The sequence below is a fragment of the Hypanus sabinus genome, chromosome 7 (assembly GCF_030144855.1).
Source record: "Hypanus sabinus isolate sHypSab1 chromosome 7, sHypSab1.hap1, whole genome shotgun sequence".
Taxonomy (NCBI): Eukaryota; Metazoa; Chordata; class Chondrichthyes; order Myliobatiformes; family Dasyatidae; genus Hypanus; species Hypanus sabinus.
In genome coordinates this window covers 72,441,520-72,464,983 of record NC_082712.1, presented here as the reverse complement: position 1 = coordinate 72,464,983, position 23,464 = coordinate 72,441,520, and the positions used below count along the sequence as shown (strand labels likewise).

Genomic DNA, 23,464 nt, shown 5'->3' with positions numbered 1-23,464 from the left:
GTGAGCTGGATGCCAACCCTTTGGGATTTCTGGGCAACCAGTCAGCTGTTTATTGGACCTTTACTAAATATCTAATGATGTTATTAGATATTTTTGAAGTACACAAATAGCAACTGTTTGGGAAATGGAACACCTAACTTGTGTAAACAATCCATTTTAGTTGCATTAGTTGAGGATGAAACATTGGAGTTTGAAGATAATAGTTTGAAGAAAGCCATATAACTATGGGAGGGGTAAAGTGAGCCTTAAAAATGAAATCTACACTGCCGAGATTCCAGTGGAGTCCAACAACATGGTGATTGTTATTGGCTAGTAATCAAGAAACCTGGAGGAATTAAATGTAGATCTGGACTTAAACTCACCACAGGAGCTGGTTAATTACTAAAATAAAACTGTCCATAACAGCGATCATAAATCTATTGGATTATTGTAAAATCCCTCTGATTCATCAAAGTTCAGGGAAAGAAACCTGTTGCTCCCCAGCCTCCCTGCCTGTTCCAGCCTATGTGCAACCCTAAAATCCAGTTAAGTGGTTGACCTTAACTTTAAGCAGGTTAAAATACCCAGTATGAGCTAATGTGGTTTACTATTGGTGATCACTTGGTCTTTTATTTTAATTTTATTTGCATAGAATAGGCCCTTTCGACCCTTCAAGTTCCACCAATCCAGCAACATCCAACAGACCTGATTAACCATAACCTAATCACTGGATAATTTACAATGACCAATTAACCTACCCGGTAGGTCTTTGGATTGTGGGATTAAATCAGAGGACTTGGAGAAAACTCACACACTCTATGGGGAGGATGTGCAGACACTCCTTACAGAAAGGCACCAGAATTGAACTCTGTAATGCTCTGAGCTGTAACTGCATTGCTTTAACCACTATGCCACTGATACTTACCACTGACTTTCTCACTTTAAGTCTCTCAAACCCTCTATCCCTCTTTTTTTGACAGTACATTTTCAAAATCCATCATTCTGACAAAACTTTTAATCATCCATTTCAATACTCAATATTCAATGGAAGTCCAAGGGTATATGTTCTCTTTTCCTCCCCTTTCTGCATCCAGAAGTTTGTAATCTTTTTGCAACTCCATACTCTTCCCTTTCTGTCTTCTCTCCCCTTTTCACCACTCTCTGTGCAACCACAGGAGATACAACACCTGCCTTTTTATCTCATCCCTTCCCACTAGGGATGAGATATAAAGGGATCCAAACAGTCCTTCTGGGTGTTGCATCAATTCACTCACACCTCTTTGATTTAATTATTATAATTAGAGCTCAGGATGTGGTCTCTTCCATAATGGAGAAAGAAAACATACATAAATTTGGTGATTTTACAGAAAGTGCCCCCCCCCCATCCCAGCACCTTCAGTCCACAAAGGAAACTTTAATTTCTACTTAGGTGGCATTTTAATTCTCCATTCATTCCTCTTACTTTGTGTTTGGCTTCCTGTACTATTCTAATAAAGCCCAAAGCAGGCTGAAAGAACAGCGCAGTATTAGCCATTTGGGAATGCTGCAACAATTCAGATAACCAGTTTTATCTATTTAAAGCAACACACACAAAATGTTGGAGGAACTCAGCAGGTTAGACTCTCGGCTGAAACATCAACTGTTTATTAATTTGCAAAGGTGGTGCCAGACCTGCTGAGTTTGTCCAGCAGTATGTGTGTTGCTTTGGATTTCCAGCATCTGAAGACTTTCTTGTATTTATATTTTTATCTGTTTAGCCAGTTCTCATACACAGCCTCTACCTCTAGCATTGGTTCTGTTTCTCTCCACGTGCTGCTGGAAGATCCCTACATTGTTTTGTTTCAGATCCTGAGCTACTGCTGTAATCAGTCGTGGGTGATTGATTACAGATTGGTTTGCACAAAGAAGGCAGAGAGTGGTTGTAGATGGAGCATATTCTGCCTGGAGGTTGGTAAACAGTGCTGTCCCCCAGGGATCTGTTCTAGGACTCCTTTTCAAAGTCCCATTGCAATCTACAATCTACTACACTCTCCACAACTCCACCAACCTTCATATAATCTTCAAACTTACTAACCCACATTTCCACTAAAAATGTGTGAAGAACTTAGGAAGGCAAATGGGAGTCTGGTGCAAGGCTACATAAATAAAGAGAAGTTACTTGATGCCTCAGTGGCTTAAAGATGGATAAATCCCCAGTGCTGGATGAGATTTCTGTCGGGTTGAAATGGGAGACAAGGGAAGATATTGTTAGGGCTCTGGGTGAGACTTTTGAATCTTCATTGGCCGCAAGCTGAGGTACTGGTAACTGAAGAATGGCAAATGTATTCCATTTCTGAGGGACAGGATTAATGATCACTTGGAAAGGCAGAGGGAGCTACTTTAGCTAGCATGGTTTCATCAGCGGAGTCCGTGGAAGCAGAGTCCTGGGCTTTGGCTAAGTGGGCTTCGGCGTAAGGGGACTTCGGTAAGCCTGTGTGATTGCTCGCTGAGGGGAAGAAGGTAAGGTCGCTAGGTGCTTTTTAGACTTATTCTATTAATCCAGTTCAGGTATGGGGGAGACAGACAGAGCAGTGGTGTGCTCCGTATGCAGTATGTGGGAGGTCAGGGTCAACACAGTTGTCCCTGATGACCACACCTGCAAAAGGTGCGTCCAGCTGCAGCTCCTATCAGACCGAGTTAGGGAGTTGGAGCAGGAGCTGGATGAACTACGGATCATTCGGGAGGTGAGGCAGAGATAGATAGGAGTTATCAGGAGGTAGTCACACCAAAAAACCAAGAAGTAGGCAGATGGGTGACGGTCCAGAGAGGCAGGGGGAGCAGGCAGAGAGAGCAGAGCACCCCTGCGGCCATTCCCATTAACAATAAGTATACCGTACTGGATACTGTTGATGGGGATGACCTACCAGGAATGAGTTGTAGTGGTCCTGCCTCTGGCACAGAGGTTGAACCCTCAACTAGAAAGGGGAGGAGGGAAGAGAAGAGAGCGATAGTTTTAGGGGACTCTATAGTTAGGGGGGCAGATAGGAGATTTTGTGGGGCAGATCGGGAGTCTCGGATGGTATGTTGCCTCCCTGGTGCCAGGGTCCGGGACATCTCAGATCAGGTGCAGGCTATTCTTGAGAGTGAGGGCATGAACCCAGATGTAGTGGTCCATGTAGGGACCAATGATGTAGGTAAGGTGAGTGAGGGGGTCCTGCTTAGAGAGTTCAGGGAGTTAGGAGTGAAGCTGAAAGGCAGGACCTCCAGGGTGACAATCTCGGGATTGCTACCTGTGCCACGTGCGAGTGAGGCGAAGAATAGAATGATTATGCACATTAATACGAGGCTGAGAGCATGGTGCAGGAAGGAAGGGTTCAGGTTTTTGGATAATTGCTCTTTGTTCCAGGGACATTGGGATCTGTTTTGAAGGGATGGTCTACATCTGAACCGGAGGGGTACTAACATTCTTGCAGGAGTATTTGCCAGTGCTGCTCGGGGGGGTTTAAACTAGATGTGCAGGGGGCAGGGATCCAGATCCAGAGGGTTGGTCAGAAGGTGCATGGGGTTAAATGTGTACAAGGTTTGGGTGATCTTGAGAAGGTCATCAAAATTCAGGGTGCAATTTGCCCGATGGAAGTTCAAGGAGCTGGGTTAGGTACAGTAGACAGTGTTTTAAGCAAAGAGGAGGAATGGGCTAAGAATTCTATACTTGAATGCGCGTAGTGTCAGAAATAAGACAGATGAGCTTGAAGCTCAGATGAAAATGGGGAACTATGATATTGTTGGGATAACGGAGACATGGCTGCAAGGGGATCAGGCCTGGGAATTGAGTGTACCAGGGTATACGTGCTATCGTAGAGACAGAAATATGGGAAGAGGGGGTGGGGTAGCCCTGTTGGTGAGGAATGAGATTCAGTCCTTAGCAAGAGGTGACTTGGGAACAGGGGAAGTAGAGTCTGGTGATGTGTAATGAACAGGAATTGATAAGTGATCTTGAAGTAAAGGAGCCATTAGGAAGTAGTGATCATAACATGATAAGTTTTTATCTACAATTTGAGAGGGATAGGGGCAGATCAGAGGTGTCAGTGTTGCAATTAAATAGAGGAGACTACGGAGCCATGAGGGATGAGCTGGCCAAAGTTAAATGGGCGGATGCCCTGGCGGGAAAGACAGTGGATCAGCAGTGGCAGATATTCTTGGGCATAATACAAAAGATGCAAATGCAGTTCATTCCAATGAGAAGGAAGGATTCAAAGAGGGAGAAGGGGCCACAGTGGTTGACAAAGGAAGTCAGAGATTGTATAGCATTAAAGAAAAAGAAGTATGACAGGGCTAAGATGAGTGGGAATACAGATGATTGGGAAAGTTTTAAGGAACAGCAGATCTTAACTAAAAAAGCAATACGGAGAGAAAAAATCAGGTATGAGCTCAGTCTAGCCAGGAATATAAAAGGGGATAGCAAAAGCTTTTTTAGCTATGTGAAGAGAAAGAAGATAGTTAAGAACAGTGTTGGCCCCTTGAAGAATGAATTGGGAGAAATTGTTATGGGAAACAGGGAAATGGCAACAGAATTTAATGTGTACTTTAGATCTGTCTTCACCAGGGAGGACACAAGCAATCTCCCAGATGTATGGATGGGCCAGGGTCAGAAGATATCAGAGGAATTGAGACAGATTGACATTAGGAAAGAAACTGTGATGAGTAGACTGGTAGGACTGAAGGCTAATAAATCCCCGGGTCCAGATGGTCTGCATCTGAGGGTTCTAAAAGAGGTGGCTCAGGAAATTGCGGATGCATTGGTAATCATTTTCCAATGTTCCTTAGATTCAGGATCAGTTCCTGAAGATTGAAGAGTGGCTAATGTTGTCCCACTTTTCAAGAAGGGAGGGAAGGAGAAAACGGAGAACTATCGCCCTGTTAGCCTAACGTCAGTCGTGGGGAAGATGCTTGAGTCCATTATTAAGGACGAAATAGTGGCACATCTAGATGGCAGAAATAGGATTAGGCCGAGCCAGCATGGATTTACCAAGGGCAAATCATGCTTGACTAATCTGTTGGAGTTTTTTGAGGGTGTAACAAGGATGTTAGACGAGGCTAAGCCAGTAGATGTTGTGTACCTAGATTTTCAGAAGGCATTCGATAAGGTGCCACATTGGAGATTGGTGAGTAAAATCAGAGCTCATGGCATTGGGGGCAGGGTTTCAACATGGATAGAAAACTGGTTGGCAGATAGAAAGCAAAGGGTAGCAGTGAATGGGTGTTTCTCAGACTGGCTGGAGGTGACTAGTGGGGTACCACAGGGCTCTGTATTGGGACCACAGCTCTTTACGATTTATGTCAATGAGTTAGATGAGGGCATTGAAAACTATATCAGCAAGTTTGCTGACGATACTAAACTGGGTGGCAGTGTGACATGCGAAGAGGACGTTAGGAGAATATAGGGAGACTTGGATAGGCTGAGTGAGTGGGCAGATACTTGGCAGATGTCATTCAATGTGAATAAATGTGAAGTTATCCACTTTGGAAGCAGGAACAAGAGGGCAGAGTATTGTCTGAACGGTGTCGAGTTAGGTAAGGGAGAAATGCAAAGAGACCTAGGAGTCCTAGTTCACCAGTCAATGAAGGTGAATGAGCAAGTGCAACAGGCAGTGAAGAGGGCAAATGGAATGTTGGCCTTTGTTACAAGGGGAATTGAATACAAGAGCAAGGATGTTCTTTTGCATTTGTACAGGGCCCTGGTGAGACCACACCTGGAATATTGTGTACAGTTTTGGTCTCCAGGTTTAAGGAAGGACATTCTGGCAATTGAGGAAGTGCAGCGTAGATTCACTAGGTTGATTCCTGGGATGGCAGGGCTGTCTTACACAGAGAGATTGGAGAGATTGGGCTTGTACACGCTGGAATTAAGGAGATTGAGAGGGGATCTGATTGAAACGTTTAAGATAATTAAAGGATTTGATAGGATTGAGGCAGGAAATATGTTCCAGATGTTGGGAGAGTCCAGTACCAGAGGGCATGGATTGAGAATAAGAGGTCAGTTATTTAAAACAGAGTTGAGGAAGAGCTTCTTCTCCCAGAGAGTTGTGGAGGTGTGGAATGCACTGCCTCGGAAGACGGTGGAGGCCAATTCTCTGGATGCTTTCAAGAAGGAGCTGGATAGATATCTGATGGATAGGGGAATCAAGGGATATGGGGACAAGGCAGGGACTGGGTATTGATAGTGAATGATCAGCCATGATCTCAGAATGGCGGTGCAGACTCGAGGGGCCGAATGGTCTACTTCTGCACCTATTGTCTATTGTCTATTATCAAGGGCAGATCCTAACTGTCTAACTTGAGTGATTTTTGTGAAAAGTATATTAACGAAAGTCAGCATAGTTGTGAGGAGATGTCCTGTCTCAGAAATTTGATTGAAGATTTCAGGAAGTGATAAGGGTGACTACTGGGAGTAGGATAGTGGATATTGTCCAGCTAGACTTCAGTAAATTATTTGGTAACTACCGCATGGTAGGTTGATTCAGAAAATTCAGTAACATGAAATCCAGGGTAAGTTGGTAAAATTTACTTGGTCGTGGAAGTTAAAGGATTTTTTTGTAGAGGGGTGTTATTCTGATTGGATGTCTTTCACCAGTAGTGCTCACCAAGTATTGATGCTGGAACCTCTTGTTTGTAATATAGATTAATGATATAGATGAAAATGTAAGTGATCTGATGATTAGTATTTGTAGATTAAATGAAATTGGTGGATGAAGAGGAAGTTGTCATAGGTTATAGCAAGATATAGACCAGTTGGAAATTTAGGTGGAGAAATGGCAGATGGGGCATTAGTGAGGTGATGAATTGTGGGGTGTCAAATGCAAGAGGAAAGTATACAGTAAATGATAGGAGATCTGGGATGTATTGATGTAATCTTGGGGTGCAAACCCATGGCTCCCAAAAAGTGACAACACAAATAAATAGGAAAGTTAAACACTCCAAATCTGATGACATGTTAGATGAATCTTTTTGGTGCTGATAACATTCTTCCTGTCTTGTGGTGACCAGAACTGCACACAGTGTTCAAAATGTAGCCTAACTAAAATGTATTACAACTACAACATAGCATTCTACTAATGTACTCATTGTTACAGCTGATGGAGGTGAACATACTGTACACCAAGTACACCTTCTTGATGACCTTATCCACTTCTGCTGCCACTTTCAAGGAGCTATGATCTTGGACAGCAATGCAACACAATAAGAACAGGTGCCAAGCTTAGCTTTCTAAACACAGCAGCTGACATTTCCAAAGATCAAACTGTTGTTTTTAAATAAATTAACCAATATTCTTAGTTTAGCTCCTGGGAACCAGTCTTCAGTTCTTAATGTAAATGGCAAACAGTAATCAGATTGAAGTTATAAGGCCAACTTTGCAAACAAATACTGTCCACAGAGCATATTGTTCAAGAGGTGTATTGTAAGACAATCATCATCACCATTATGAGCTGTGTCATCTGATGTGGGCAATCATGGTCTTTGACCATAATTGTTCTTGGCAATCATTTCTGCAGGAGTGGTTTGCCATTGTCTTCTTCTGGGCAGGATCTTTTAAAATACTGGTGACCCCAGCCATCATCAATGCTCATCAGAGATTGTCTGCCTGGCATTAGTGGTCGCATAAGCAGGTCTTGTGATATGCATCAGCTGCTCATACGGCCATCCACCAGTTGCTCCCATGGCTTCACATAACCCTGAACGAAGGGCTGAGCAGGTGCTAACATCTTGTCCAAGGCTGACCTGCATGTTAGTGAAGGGAAGGAATACCTTTCACCTTCTTTGGTAGAGTCACATGTCCACCTCGCCATGCATGTGTAAGACAATGGGGCACCTAGACGCGACTCGAGTAACAGCAGTACTCTCAATGGATACGGTTAAATATTCCTATTTCAGCCTGATACAGCTAAAAAGCGCAGCTGCTTCCTAAGTCAGTACAGTCAACAAAGATGTCTTACTGTGTTTAAGTGAACTATCGCTACTGAAAACCCAGGGAAACAACACCGATTGTGGTTGGAAGTGCCCAAGGAGGACAACTCGGAGGAAGCGCAGGTGTAGATTGGGGTTACGAGTGTGTTTAAGGAAATGGAGTTTTAAACTCCCTATACCGACTATCTTGCTGGCAAATGTGTAATCTCTGGTGAATAAAATCGATGATCACAGAGCTAAGGAGCTGAATCAGAGGGACATTAGGACTATGTGCATCCTTTTGTTTCACAGAATCCTGGTTAACCCCTTCCGTACCAGATGCAGCAATCCAGATCAACGGGTTTATGATACACCATCAGGGTAGATCTATAGAGTCTCTCAAAAGCAGAGGTGGAGGAGTATGCCTCATGATCAACTCTTCTTGGTGCACAAATATATCAGTGATGTCCCAATGCTGCTCACCAGAACTGGAATATCTAGCTGTTAAGTGTTGTCCTTTTTACTTACCATGGGAGTTCTCTGGGGTCATTTTGGTAGCAGTTTACAATCCACCTCAGGCTATTGTCAAGCAGGCTTTAGATGATCTAAGCAATGGGATTAGCATGCATGAAACAGAGCATCCCAATGCCTTCACCATAGTTTTGGGAGATTTTAACCAGGACAGTCTGAAAAAAATCACTAAGCAACTGCCATCAACAGATCATTGCAATACCAGAGGAAACAACACACTGGACCATTGCTAAACCACCATTAAGAGTGCGTACTGTGCTATTCCACACCCTCACTTCGGGTAGTCTGATCACTTGACTGTACTTCTACTCCCTGAATATAGGCAGAGACTGAAGACTGTAGCACCAGCAGTGAGGACCAAGAAGGTATGGACAAGGGAGGCACAGGAGCGATTACAGGACTGCTTTGAATCAGTGGACTGACTGTATTCAGGGATTCATCTTTGAACCTGGATGAATATGCTGCAGTTGTTACTAACTTCATTAAAACCTGTGTGGATGAGTTTGTGCTCACAAAGACTTGCTGTGCATTCCCAAACTAAAAGCCATGGATGAACCCGGAGTTACATCGTCTGTTGAAGGCTAGATCTGTGGAATTCAAGACTGGTGACCCAGGCCTGTACCAGGAAACCGGGTAGGATTTGCGGAGGGTTATTTCAAGGGTGAAAAGTCAATTTCGAATGAGGTTGGAGGTGACGTCGGATGCAAAACAACTCTGGCAGGGTTTGCAAGACATTACTTCTTACAAAGCGAAACCCAATAGCATGAATGGCAGCGATGCTTCACTACCAGATGAGCTCAATGCCTTCCATGCATGCTTTGAAAGGGAGAACACAACTACAGCTGTGAAGATCCCTGCTGCACCTGATGACCCTGAGATCTCTGTCTCAGAGGCCGATGTTAAAGACTGTCTTTAAAGAAAGTGAACTCTCGCAAGGCAGAAGGTCCCGATGGAGTACCTGGTAAAGCTCTGAAAACCTGTGCCAACCAAATAGCGGGAGTATTCAAGGACATTTTCAACATCTCATTGCTATGGGTAGAAGTTCCCACTTGCTTCAAGAAGGCAACAATTATACCAGTGCCTAAGAAGAATAATGTGGGCTGCCTTAATGATTATTGCCTGGTAGCACTCACATCAACAGTGATGAAATGCTTTGAGAGGTTGATCATGACTAAACTGAACTCCTGCCTCAGCAAGGAGCTGGACCCATTGCAATTTGCCTATTGCCACAACAGATCAACAACAGATGCAATCTCAATGGCTCTCCACACGGTTTAGACAACCTGGACAACACAAAGACCTGCTTCAGGATGCTGTTCATTGACAATAGCTCAGCATTTAATACCATCATTCCCAGAATTTTGATTGAGAAGTTGCAGTACCTGGACCTCTGTACCTCCCTCTGCAATTGGATCCTCAACTTCTTAACTGGAAGACCAGTCTGTGTGAATTGGTGATAACATACCCTTCTCACTGATGATCAACACTGGTGCACCTCAGGGGTGTGTGCTTAGCCCACTGCTCTACTCTCTATATACACATGACTGTGTGGCTAGGCATAGCTCAAATACCATCTATAAATTTGCTGATGATGCAATCATTGTTGCCAGAATTTCAGGTGGTGATGAGAGGTCAGTAAGACGAAAGAGCTGATTGTGGACTTGAGGAAGGGTAAGTCAAAGGAACATGTGTCAATCCCCATACAGGGATCAGAAGTGGAGAAAGTGAGCAGCTTCAAGTTCCTGGGTGTCAAGATCTCTTAGGATCTAACTTGGTCCCAACATATTAATGTAGTTATAAAGAAGGCAAGACAGTGGTTATACTTCATTAGGAGTTTGAAGAGATTTGGCATGTCAACAAATACACTCAAAAACTTCTATAGTTGTACCATGGACGGCATTCTGACAGGCTGCATCACTGTCTGGTATGGAGGGGCTACTGCATAGGACCGAAAGAAGCTGCATTAAGTTGTAAATCTGGTCATCTCCATCTTGGGTACTGGCCTACAAAGTATCCAGGTTATCTTCAGGGAGCGGTGTCTCAGAAAGGCAGCGTCCATTATTAAGGACCTCTAGCACCCAGGGCATGCCCTTCTCTCACTGTTACCATCAGGTAGGAGGTACAGAAGCCTGAAGATGCACACTCAGTGAATCAGGAACAGCTTCTTCCCTTCTGCCATCCGATTCCTAAATGGACATTGAAGCTTTGGACACTACCTCACTTTTTTAATATACAGTATTTCTGTTTTTTCAATCTATTCAGTATGTGTAATTGACTTGCTTATTTAATTATTATTTTTAAAATGTATTATTTATTATTACTATTATTATCTTATTATTTATTTATTTATTTTTAATCTGCTAGATTCTGTATTGCATTGAACTGCTGCTGCTAAGTTAACAAATTTAACATCACATGCTGGTTTCTGATTTTGATTCTGATATTTAATTTGGCTTTCAATCTAAATAGAACTGGCTATGTTGTTAAGTTCACGGAAGTTTGCAGACCAGATTGATATTATCTTTGTGGGTAGCTAGGAACTCTGTATCCGAAAGCTTTTAGACCATTTGTGTAAAAAGGCATTTGAATAAAATATTCACATGATTGTGAATATTCTGCACACCCAAGTGGCAGTAAAACACTATAAATGTAGAAAGCATTTCTTGTTTATTACAAATGATCGAGGAACTTCAAGAAGAATGACAGAAACATGGGGTGAACTAGAATCCATTCTTCTGTCTTGACTTCTGCAAATGATGACTGGTTCATCTGCAGTTTGTTAGTATGTCTTTTTAGCTTCTAGAAATTGCACCTGTGTTTTGGAAATCTTTTGTGTTTTAGAAATGCTTGGCAATTTGGAAGTCTTCTGTAAGAAAGAAATCCTCAGACGTTAAACTGTATTTTAAGAATGTGCTTGGGCTTAAACATGAATCACTAAAAATAAATGAACTGTGTTTAAACTACTTTTAACTAATTTTAAGAACCTTTAAAACTGATAAAATGAAGCAAGAGTGTAACTCATGATTGTAGAGCCATACAGAGAAAATAATCAGTACTGGGAATTCAGTTAACCCATATACTATCCCTGGACTAACCTGTACTGAAATCAGCTGAAGTCTTCTTGACTGCTGTTCTAATAAACTTACAGACAGAGCAGTTCCAAATGAATGGATTGACACCTTTATACTTACATAATATGCTAACAAATTGTGTTTTAGGTGGAACTAGATACTGTGGACAGTGCAGAAGTGAAATACCATGATAATAACTGCGGCATGGACATTATTTTCCTTGCTGGTTGTTATCAACTGTTTAATTCATGGAAACCCCTGCGACCTGGAACAGTGATATCAGCATGATTCCAATTACGCAAGTCTCACAGAAAGTAAAAATGCACAAGATTCAAAAGCAGCGTATCAGAACATGTAAGGGAGAATGCAGCATCTAAGTAGTGCATACAGTATAACATTTTTTTGTAAACAAATATTAGATTTTCTGCACCAGGAAGAGAGGAGCTGATTAAAATTCTGTAAGTGCTCTTCTGTGTACAATACATTGTTTCTAACCATAGTGCAATTAACCATAATGGACAGGTTGAGTCCAATGAGAAATAACCTTAATCAGTATTAATATGTTTGACAGAATGACATCCATCTTATGAGGTCCTTGTCACTGCCCAAATGCCAAGACAAATTTTTAATCTGCATGATTATATTTTCAATAATTGTAGGGTTTTCTTTTGATTGATTAAGTCATCAACAAATTGCAACTGCTATTTGCTTATCTGCAGAGGATTGTGCTACAGATGGAACTATGGCTGCTTGTTTTCAGAATTCTCTCTTTACAACAGCCAAGGGAAATCTCAGAAACCAAGATAATGGGCTGCAGTTTTAGTTTTAATATAAATGCAGATGTTTGTACTTATATTAAACAATATAATTCAGTACAACATAAGAAAGAAGATGCTTGTTTGTCTCTATGGTGTTCTCTCAAGTTCTGTATCATTGTAACATGAGCATAATTCACTTACTATAGCCCCATAGTTCAGAAAGTGAGTGATACTGAGTTTCTAAGGGCGTAATAAGCATAAAGGGGGCAGTGGGGGGCATGTTCGGTAGAAAGTGGGCAGCTGAGGAATTAGAGGTTTAATTTAATAAATTAATTACTTATCATAAGCACTTGATCCTCAGTGTCACATAATTATAAACAATGATCATAGAACCCCCTGATCACTTACTCACCCACCGTTCTCTTAGACTTTGCTCGAAGCACATTATAGTTGTTGAAAAGCAATGTGACACTTCTGTACTTAGCACATCATGAGAAATCTGGACTGAAGAAATCGTGTTATTTTCTGTGGATTAGTGCTATTCACTACTGTAGTACAGGGTTAGCTAGATTTCCACACTCTAATCATGCAATGACACAATTCCTATGAATTGGGGTATGCTGTTCAAAGGGGTTCAGTTCATAATCTGCTCTTTTGAATGATTTTGACCACATTTCTCTAGCCGATGACCCAACCGACATAACTTTATGTACCTTCAGGCCGAGAGTCAGGTTTTGCCTGAGTTATGATAGTGTCATAAATTTCCCCTTTATTGATTGCAGTGCTTGAGGTTAGACTTAAACAATAAGTGAAAGCAGGCCAAATGAAAACAAAGTGTTGACAGATTAATGTGGAGTATATGGGATATGGATTGATACCAGCACCAAGGAACCAAGAGCAGCTAATGTGTCTATTGTATGAAATTTTTTTTATGAATGAGGCAATGAAGCCACCAAGGCTCCTTGAACTTTTGAAAAGAATATACTCTGACAAAGCAAACAAGAACTTGTCTTAATTTCAGTCGCTGCATAAAAACTTTCAGAAATGCAAAGCAGTTAAAAACATGTTTGCCAGCACTTCACAACAGAACAGTGATGGTTTGTGTGCTTCATGCAACATTTTATTGCTAAATCTGGAAAACATCATACAATTGGAGAAAAACTGATTCCGCCAGAAGCAAGGGAGGTTCTGAATATGGTTATGCATTAACTCATCAGAGCAAAGAATGAAAATGATTCATCTCAGCGACGACTCTATTCAAAATGAATAGATAAAATGTCTGAGAATGTGGAAAACACATTGTACAACAAACCTAGGACAACAGAATTTGCACTGCAGTTGGTTGAGACAACTTTGCCAGGCACAAATCTGCGCTTCTTGGTTATGTTTCCTTCATAAAAGATTAAAGCATTGTTCAAGAGTTGTTATTTGCAAGGGGACTGGAAACATTCCACTCACCAACGTTCTTGCTTGTGCAACAGACAGGGCACCATTGATGAAAAGATGTCGCCTTGATGTTGTTATTTTCTTGAAAAAAACTGTTACCTAACATATTTACAATCCACTGTATAAATCTCAGATAACACCTTGATGCAAAAAGCCCAAGTGATTGGCTGCTTAGATCATTAAATACTGTTATCACGCAGTAAGTACAATTCTCGACTATTTCAAGAGCTTTGTATTGAGAAAGATGAACAGATGAACAACACTTGCTGTTGCACACAGAAGTCAGATGGCTCTGAAAAGGAAACTGCCTGAGACACTTCAATGCACTTTTTGAAACTGTGATAAAATTCTTTGAAGACTCGAATGCTTTATTCAATAATCAACTCAAGAAATGACTTTGACGTTGCTTATTTGTCAGGATTATTTTCAAAGTTTACCGAAATCAATCTTCAATTGCAAAGAAAATGACTTGAACCTTATCAAAGTAAAATCAGTCTCCACATTTCTGCCCAAGCTTCCCTATTTAAGTGCCTCACAAGTAGATAGGATAGTTAAGAAAGCTTATGGGGTGTTAGCTTTCATAAGTCGAGGGATAGAGTTTAAGAGACATGATGTAATAATGCATGGGTCAACATAAAACTCTAGTTAGGCCACACTTGGAGTACTGTGTCCAGTTCTGGTCGCCTCACTATAGGAAGGATGTGGAAGCATTGGAAAGGGTACAGAGGAGATTTACCAAGATGCTGCATGGTTTAGAGAGTATGGATTATGATCAGAGATTAAGGGAGCTAGGGCTTTACTCATAAGCTTTACAAGAGGACATGGCTTTAAGGTAAAGGGAGGGAAGTTCAAGGGGGATATTAGAGGAAGGTTTTTCACTCAGAGAGTGGTTGGTGTGTGGAATGCACTGCCTGAGTCAGTGGTGGAGGCAGATACACTAGTGAAATTTAAGAAACTACTAGACAGGTATATGGAGGAATTTAAGGTGGGGGATTATATGGGAAACAGGGTTTAAGGGTCGGCACAACATTGTGGGCCGAAGGGCCTGTAATGTGCTGTACTATTCTATGTTCTATGTTAAAGAAGCTGTAATAATGAAATCATTAGCAATTATTCATTTTGTACCACAATTTTGAATAGCAGAATGAGATTAAGTAGGAAGGAGGGATAAGTGCCCAATCTGAAGTGCATTACAATTGTCTATTGTTGGGTATAAATGGCAAAGGTCTTTAACATAAAAGTTGCTGGCAAAGCTTCACTATAGGAAGGATATGGAAGCATTGGAAAGGGTTTTAGAGGAGATTTACCATAGATGCTGCCTGGTTTAGATAGTATGCATTATGCATTATGATCAGAGATTAAAGGAGCTAGGGCTTTACTCTTTGGAGAGGAGGATGAGAGGAGACATGATAGAGGTAAACAGGATATTAAGAGGCACCACTGCTCAATACAAGAAGTCATGGCTTTAAGGTAAGGGGTGGGAAGTTCAATGGGGAATATTAGGGGAAGGTTTTTTACTCAGAGAATGGTTGGTGTGTGGAATGCACTGCCTGAGTCAGTGGTGGAGGCAGATTCACTAGTGAAGTTTAAGAGACTACTGGACAGGTTTATGGAGGAATTTAAGGTGGGGGGTTATATGGGAGGCAGGGTTTGAGGGTCGGCATAACATTGTGTGCTGAAGGGCCTGTAATGTGCTGTAGTGTCCTATGTTCTAACTTACCAACCACTGAAGTAAGACTCACTGGGCTTTAATTTCCTGGGCTACCTCTACGCCCTTTCTTGAATAAGGGAACAACATCCACAACCCTCCAATCCTCCAGAACTAATTCTGTCCTCATTGATGTTGCAAGGATCATTGCCAGAGGGTTAGCAATCTCTTCCCTCGCCTCCCACAGTAGCCTGGGGTATATCTTGTCTGGTCCCGGTGACTTATTCAACTTGATGCTTTCTAAAAGCTCCAGCACATCCTCTTTCTTAATATCTACATGCTCAAGCTTTTCAGTCCACTGTAAGTTATTCCTACAATTGCCAAGATCCTTTTCCATAGTGAATACTGAAGCAAAGTATTAATTAAGTATCTCTGCTATCTCTTCTGTTTCCATGCACACTTTTCCACTATCACACTTGATTGGTCCTATTCTCTCACATCTTAAACTCTTGCACTTCACATACTTGTAGAATGCTTTGGGGTTTTCCTTAAACCTGTCCACCAAGGCCTTCTCATGGCTCCTTCTGGCCTTATAATCTTCTAGATCTCTATTATTACCTAGTTTTTTGAACCTTTTGTAAGCTCTTCTTTTCTTGACTAGATTTACAATGGCGTTTGTGCAACACAGTTCCTGTACCCTATCATCCTGTCTCTGTCTCATTGGAACATATCTTTGCGCAAATATCCCTTGAACATTTGCCACATTTCTTCCGTACATATCCCTGAGAGCATCTGTTCCCAATTTATGCTTCCAAGACCCTGCCTGGTAGCCTCATAGTTCTCCTTACTCTAATTAAACACTTTCCTAACTTGTCTGTTCCTATCCCTCTCCAATGCTCTGGTAAAGGGGATAGAATTGTGATCACTAGCTCCAAAATAATCTCCCACGGAAAGATCTGACAGCTGACCAGGTTCACTTCCCAATACCAGATCAAGTACAACCTCTCCTCTTGTAGGCTTATCTGCATATTGTGTCAAGAAACCTTCTTGAACACACCTAACAAACTCCACCTCATCTAAACCCCTCACTCTAGGGAGATGCCAATTGATATTTGTGAAATTAAAATCTCCCATCACGACAACTCTGTTATTACACCTTTCCAGAATCTGTCTCCCTATCTGCTCCAACTAAAGTACTAATTCTTTTTGGAACTTTGATTATTTGTGGTCATATTGTCCTTGAATTTTCTTCAATATTACATTACACAGTTTCTTGTGAAGAGCTGCATAAATAAGGCTTTAGGAGAAAATTGGAGGCAAGGCAAGTGACTTACCAAAGACTTTCCACAAGCCAGGATTGTGACAGAACACTCACTCCTTGCTCTGAAGATTGCAATTCAACAGTACACAAAATTCTTCTCACTATCCAGAAACAAGCAGTTCGATTGATTGACATCCCCATCCACCATCCTCTCAGTACAGTTCTTCACCCTTGGCACATAATGGTTGCAACATGCAAAGATCAGGAAGTGCACCACGGTTACCAGCTTGGCTGCCTAGCAGCACCTCCCAAACACATGACCACTAATACCAAGAAGGACAATGGCAATAGATACATAGGATTACCATTATAGGATACACAAGACTAGAAATCCATTGCTGTTCCTGCATTGCTGGTGGGTTAAAATCCTGAAATGCTGTTGGGATGGCTTCAGCAGAATAAAGGTAACACCTTGAGAAGTTGGCTCATCATCACTTTTCAAGAGCAATTAAGGGATGGACAGTATATACTGGCCTTGCTATCAATGTCCAAATCCCAAGCAATGAATTGGGGCGAGTCTGTCTCTGTTCTTTGTGCAAAACACAATCAGCTCTTTTGCTTTTTGGACATTGAGGGAGAGGTTGTTAACTTGGCAATATAAGATGTACACCAGGACCATTAACTTTGGATTCCTCATTACAAGGAAAGTAAATATCAGCAATGAATATGGAGGTACCTATATAGTCTGACCTTCCCAAGGTGGTGCCAGTAAAGATTCATGACATCTGGTAGGCTGCTTACAAAACTTCTAAATACCCCTCTTTCAAATTACCCACACTGCAATCTGCAGCGTATAGTTTTTCTTTAAACAATGTACATTTGAACCATCTTAATGAAATAGCGATTTCACGATCTTGTCAAGGACTTGTTGGATTTAACTCTCAAGTATACAGGCAAAGGTACTTCATCATGACAGAAAGAGAGAGAGGAGTGGTGGACTCCAAGCCAGACTGAAATGCAAAGGAAAGAGACCCCCTCTACCCAGCATCTTGTTAGCAAATATACGGTCACTGGAAAACAAGATTGAGGACGCAAGGGCAAGATTGCTAAATCATCGGGAAATGAAGAATTGCTGTGTTCTGCATTTCCCAGAGACATGGCTCTCACTGAAATGCCAGATTCAGTGATCAGACCTGAAGACTTCTCAATATATAGGATGGACAAAACTGCTAATTCAGAGAAGGCAATAGATGGGGGCTTATGTTTCAAGATAAACTCTCTGTGGTTCTTGAAAGTGGCAATTTTGATATACTCCTGTTTCTCCAACCTGGAACATCTAATAATTAAGTGTTGACCATTCTACTTACCAAGAGAGTTCTCCTCTGTGATCCTGACTACAGTTTACATACTGCAAAAAGCCAGTGGTAATCAGGCACTCGGGATATTGAATGCTGCCATCAGCAAACTAAAATACAGTCCACCTTGGCACATTTAAATTATACTTGGAGGCTTCAGTCAGGCTTGTTTGAAGAAATCTCTGCACAATTACCATCATCATATAACCTGCAGCACTAGAGGTCCCAATATATGGCTATACTACAATAAGGAATGCCTATCAATCCATGCCCAGACTGCAATTTAAGAAACCCAACCACCTGGCTGTATCTGCGTACAGGCAAAAGCTAAAGAGCAAGGCTCAAGAAATAAGGACAACAAAGGTTTCTGGAGGCAGAGAAGCGCCTATGTGATTGCTTCCAGTTGGTGGACTGGGCCATGTTCAAGGACTCAGAATATCTAAATGAATTCACCACAGTTGTCATGGAGTTTATACAAACAGCTGTATATGGATGTGTCCCCATTCAGAGTCTTACCCAACCAGAAGCCCTGGATGAAGCATGATATCCACATCTGCTGAGGGCCAGATTGGTGACATCCAGGTTTGGTGACTAAGTAAGATACAAGCGGTCCAGGTACGATCTCCAGAATGCCACCTCACGGATGAAGAGGCAATTCCGAACTGAACTTGAATCACTAAAGAATGCTTGCCAGCTGTGACAGGGTTGAATGCTATTAGCTCCTAAAAAGTGAAACCAAGCAACCTAGCAGAAAACAAGGATTCGCTTCCAGATGAGCTCAATGCCTTCAACGCATCATCAAACTTTCACCATCAAACGTGGAGGAACTCTATGAATTCCCACAGCCCCTGAAGAACCTGTGATTTCAGTCTCTGAGGCCAACATGAGAGTACCTGTTACGAGGGTGAACCTTTGGAAAGCATCAAACCCAGCTGAAGAATCTGGCTGAGTAATGAAGACCTGTGCTGATCAACTTGCTGGAGTGTTCACCAATATCTTTAACCTCTCGATTCAGCAGTTTGAGGTATCCTCCTGCTTCAAGAAGGATATAGTAACCTGCCTCAATGACTGCCATTTAGTAGCACTTACATTCACTGTGGAGTGCTTTGAGAGGTTAGTGATGAAAAACATCACTCCTGCTTGAGATGTTACTTGCATCTCCTCCAATTTGCCTCCCAGCACAACAGTTCAATAGCAGATGTCATTTCATTCATTCTTCACTCAGCCTGTGGAACATCTGGACAACAAAGATGCATACATCTGCATACAAAGATACATACAAAATTACGCAAAATTAATGAAATATTAAATACACAACTCTTCCCTGCTTTACTGTAAACTCCAACACAATATAGAATGCATCTCAACTATATATAGAGTATATTGTATAGCAGAACTACTATAAACAGATCAGACATCCACAGCATTGTAAATTTAAGGTCTAAAGTTTTGATAGCTGTGGAGGATTTCTTTCTCTTGTGGGATGATGTCTTTCCTGACAAAGGAGATTACTCACTTGGCAGGTGGGACCTAGCACTAGAAGAACCTCAGTTTCAGCGGTGGTTGTAGGTGTTCACTCAAACCACAGGCAGAGGTTCTGACAGCTCTAGATGCCTTTCTTCTCATTTTTTCTCTCTGATCTATTTTGATCCATTTCATTTTCTTTCTTAAGTTCCTTCTCTCTTTCACACTATTCCCTTTCTTGTTCACCTTCTTTCTCTCCATCTCTTCCCTCCTTTTCCTTCTTCTAGCTTGTGCATCTTGACCTTGGGAATGTCCATTTAGTTCACTGGAGTATTCTCTTATTAATCCTTCTTCTATTCCTTTTATGATTCGATCTCTCTTGGTTTCCGCATCCACAACACCATCTGACAAATCCTCTGTTTTTGTATTTCCATTGACTCCTTTCTTTTTGGCCTTCTATTCATCCAGCTGGGCTTTGGTCTTTGCATCTACTTTTACAAACACCTTTTTTGTCTCTGATTTGAAGTTCATAGGATAACCTTAGTGTGTGCAGGGTAGATTCTGATTCTTTATACTCATAAAAGCTGAATGCTTGCAACTTTCTTGAAGCTTGTTGCTTAAAACATAGCTACAATTCACATGTAACTGCCTGATTAACATATCAGAGACTTTCTCAAGTATGTCCCTACAAAAACTGTTATAGACAGACCATTGCTATCGTCACCTTTATGATTCCACTGAGCAGCATGGCCCTTCTTTGGTCCAATAGGCTTTCCAACCAGAGGCACAGAGGTTTGTATCCACTACCTGGTTGTCCTCAGTTCAGAGACAGTTCACGGTATTTGGCATGGAGACAGTTGCGGCATCATCCAGTACTCTTTCTAATTTGCTTTCAGTTGGCTTCATTGCAGTGGATGTGGCATGCAAATTGTAGGTAGATCTCCAATCAAGTAGTGGTTGTCTCAGTCACTCACATCCCCACAATGCTGTCCCTCCTTTTTGTTTAGCAGATACAACCTCAATGTGCCTTGTTGGTTGTTGTATTTCACTGTTACAAATGCCATTCCCACAGGAGTTATCTTTTCTCCAGTGTAAGTTCTTAGTTGGATATTTGCAGGCTTAAGTTTAGTATCTTTAAAATGCCGTCCAATCTCATCTTGTGGAATGAATGAAACAGCCAAACTACTGTCCAATTCCATTTTGATTAATTTGTTGTTCACATCTGGTGTAAGGCATATTGCTAGTTTATTGTTACTTTTCACACTTGAGTTTCAAGGCTACACAATCCTGTGTCACTCTCTTTATTTTCATATTTTTCATCAACAGTGCTCAGATTAGTACTCTATTGACACCCTTATGAGTTAGGAAGCCAGAGAAGTTTGGATAAGTACATGAATGGGAGGATCATGGAGGGCTGTGGTCTAAGTGTGGGCCGATGGGATTAGACATGATAACAGTTTGGCATGGACTAGATGGGCCAAAGGGCCTGTGTCTGTGCTGCTGTGCTCTATAAAGTTAAATCCTGGGACAACCTATTCATTAGAAGGTAGAACCACCAAGCAGTGATGAACACAATCTATGAGAAATGCCTACCTTATTCATTTTAGATGGCAGAGCATAACTTGATTACACAAACTCAAAACCTGAAACACTTAGTCCATGTTTAAAACTCTGGGATGGATACACTTCTTTGGCAGCAGGAAGACATACTGAGATCTTTCAGTTAAAATTGTCTACGAAATATGGATTTATATTTATGTTGTAAAAAGTAGAGATTTTACGTATGAAATACAGTTTTATAGCCAGAACAGTATAGTTTAATTGATGTGTGGTCATATAGCCAGAAGTTTGTTTTCATTGTTAAAGAAAAAATTAGAGGCACTTCTACCCCAGTGGTGTTGAATAGTGAGTCAGGGTTGAGGGGCCAAGTGGCCATTCTTGCTCCTATGTTTTTGTGTTCTTGGGACAAAAGGCAATGCCAAAAGCATTCAAACAAAATGATGGTGATCAATAATTATTTCGAAGAACTGAGAAACACGACAATCTGGAAAGATGGAAATGTTGATAACATATAAAACTGACTAATATCCAGGCAAATCAATGAATTAACAAATGCGGCTGATGATGAGGAGCACAATGTCCCTTTGTTTTTGGTGGCGCAGGCGCAGTAATTGTTGGTGTAATAGCCCTACTGAATGTCAAGAGAGAGTGTAAAAGGAGTAGCTCGGGGCAAGGCCAGTCTTGTTCAGCTGAACAGGCACAGCAAGTGCCAGCATGAGAGCTTAAACTCAGCACAAAATCACAGCAAGGCATGGTCAGGCAAAACGGCTGTTGTCAGTGTGTGCCGGTGATAGAGTGGGAAGGCTTTGGTTTACCAGCTTCGTTGAGCACAGGCCGAGGCACAGATGAGAAGAAGTAAGTCTTTTTGAAAAAAGCACAAAGTTGTGTTGATTGCTCTATAGGCTATTAGAGGCAACTCTAAGTCAATAATTTTGTAAAATAAGCTATTGGATTTCCAGATTTCATTGCAACAGTTTTAGAATCTAAAAATAGTGAGCAATGATATTTAAAGATGATGTATTACAGATTCAATAGATTAGTTTCTTGTGTTTGCCCCCCCCTGTGCCTTGCTCATTAACATTCCTGTCATAAAGCTACTTAAATATTTAATTGTTTCTGCCTCCACCACCTCTTGTGGGAGCTCTTCCAGATACCAACAATCCCTCAGATCCCCTTCAAACCTTCCCCCTTTCAATCTAAACCTAGAATATGTCTTACAGCATTAGACACCCTTACCATGGGAAACAAACAAGGGCTATGAAAGCTTCTCAAGTTGTCACCTCTCAGCCTCATTCACTCCAGGGAAAGCAGACCTAATCTCTCCTGATTACTCAATCTCTGCAATCCAAGTAATATCCTTATGGACTTTTTCAGCTCCCTTTCCAGCTTAATCACATCCTTCCCAGCAAATGGTGAGGAGAAATGCACTCAGAAGACTAATCAATGTTTGTCTCATCTCCTGTTCTTAATGCCTTGGGCCATGATGGCAAGCGGAAGATATTCTTTCCTCATCACCCAGTCTAACTGCGTTTCATAAACACAAGCGTTTCTACAGAAAGGAAACCTTGAGTAATGCACACAAAATGCTGGAAGAACTCAGCAAAACAGGCAGTATGCATGGATGGGAATAAACAGTTGATGTTTCAGGCAGAGAGCCTTCGTTAATTCCTCCAGCAGTTTGTGTGTGTTGCTCCATAAATGTGGGCACTTAGCCAAAGGGAAATTTGCTCCCTATCTACCCTTTTGAACCATGAAGAATTGTGTACTTTATATTAGGTCGCCTCTCATTTTTCTAGTATCTTGGCTGTAGAGACCTAATATGCATGGAAGTTGTGCCATGTAGAAGCATTTCTAGTTTAACATTTTTAATCACATCTTTTCTGTGGAAAAATGGTCAGAACATCCTTCGAACTGACAATGGGTGCCTCTTTTGATGTTCATCACCTTTGATTCCCTCACTTTATGTTGTCCTCACAAGTTTACCCTTGAGAGGAGATATTATACCTCAAGCTCTTTTTCTTGCGCAATAAAATACCCAGCACACTCTGAAAGCAATCATCCATTCTTTAATAATGATAGCTGCTCAGGATAAAGTCCCCAGGGTTTCCCGCCAACAGATCATGAAATATTGACTGATGTCAGGTATATAGCACTATGATGAATCAAAGTTACTGACCCATTATAAGAAACAGGTTACATGTCAGAAAAGAATACACATGCAGCCATGAGCTTTGTAAATTATATACAACGTGTGATATAGCAATTTTTAATGTTAGAAAAACATCTTCAATTTTATGATCTGAATACAGTCTCAATTGTGAACAATTAACATTCATAAAAGCTATTATCATTTATACATCTTCCATTTCCTTCCCATCTTTCATAGCTGAATCCATTATCATCTTCTCTGTGGTGGGAGCAGTGATTGTAAATTGACAATCACACTAGCTATAGGAGACTAAGAGTGTATA

At 41.4% G+C, this 23,464-nt stretch overlaps 1 protein-coding gene across 3 annotated transcripts in view; it reads right to left on the bottom strand.

The window, feature by feature from the left end:
* Nucleotides 1–23,464, bottom strand: part of chrna8 (cholinergic receptor, nicotinic, alpha 8) — a 362,783-nt gene that overhangs the window by 1,390 nt on the left and 337,929 nt on the right. The gene's annotated exons all lie outside the window — the stretch shown is intronic.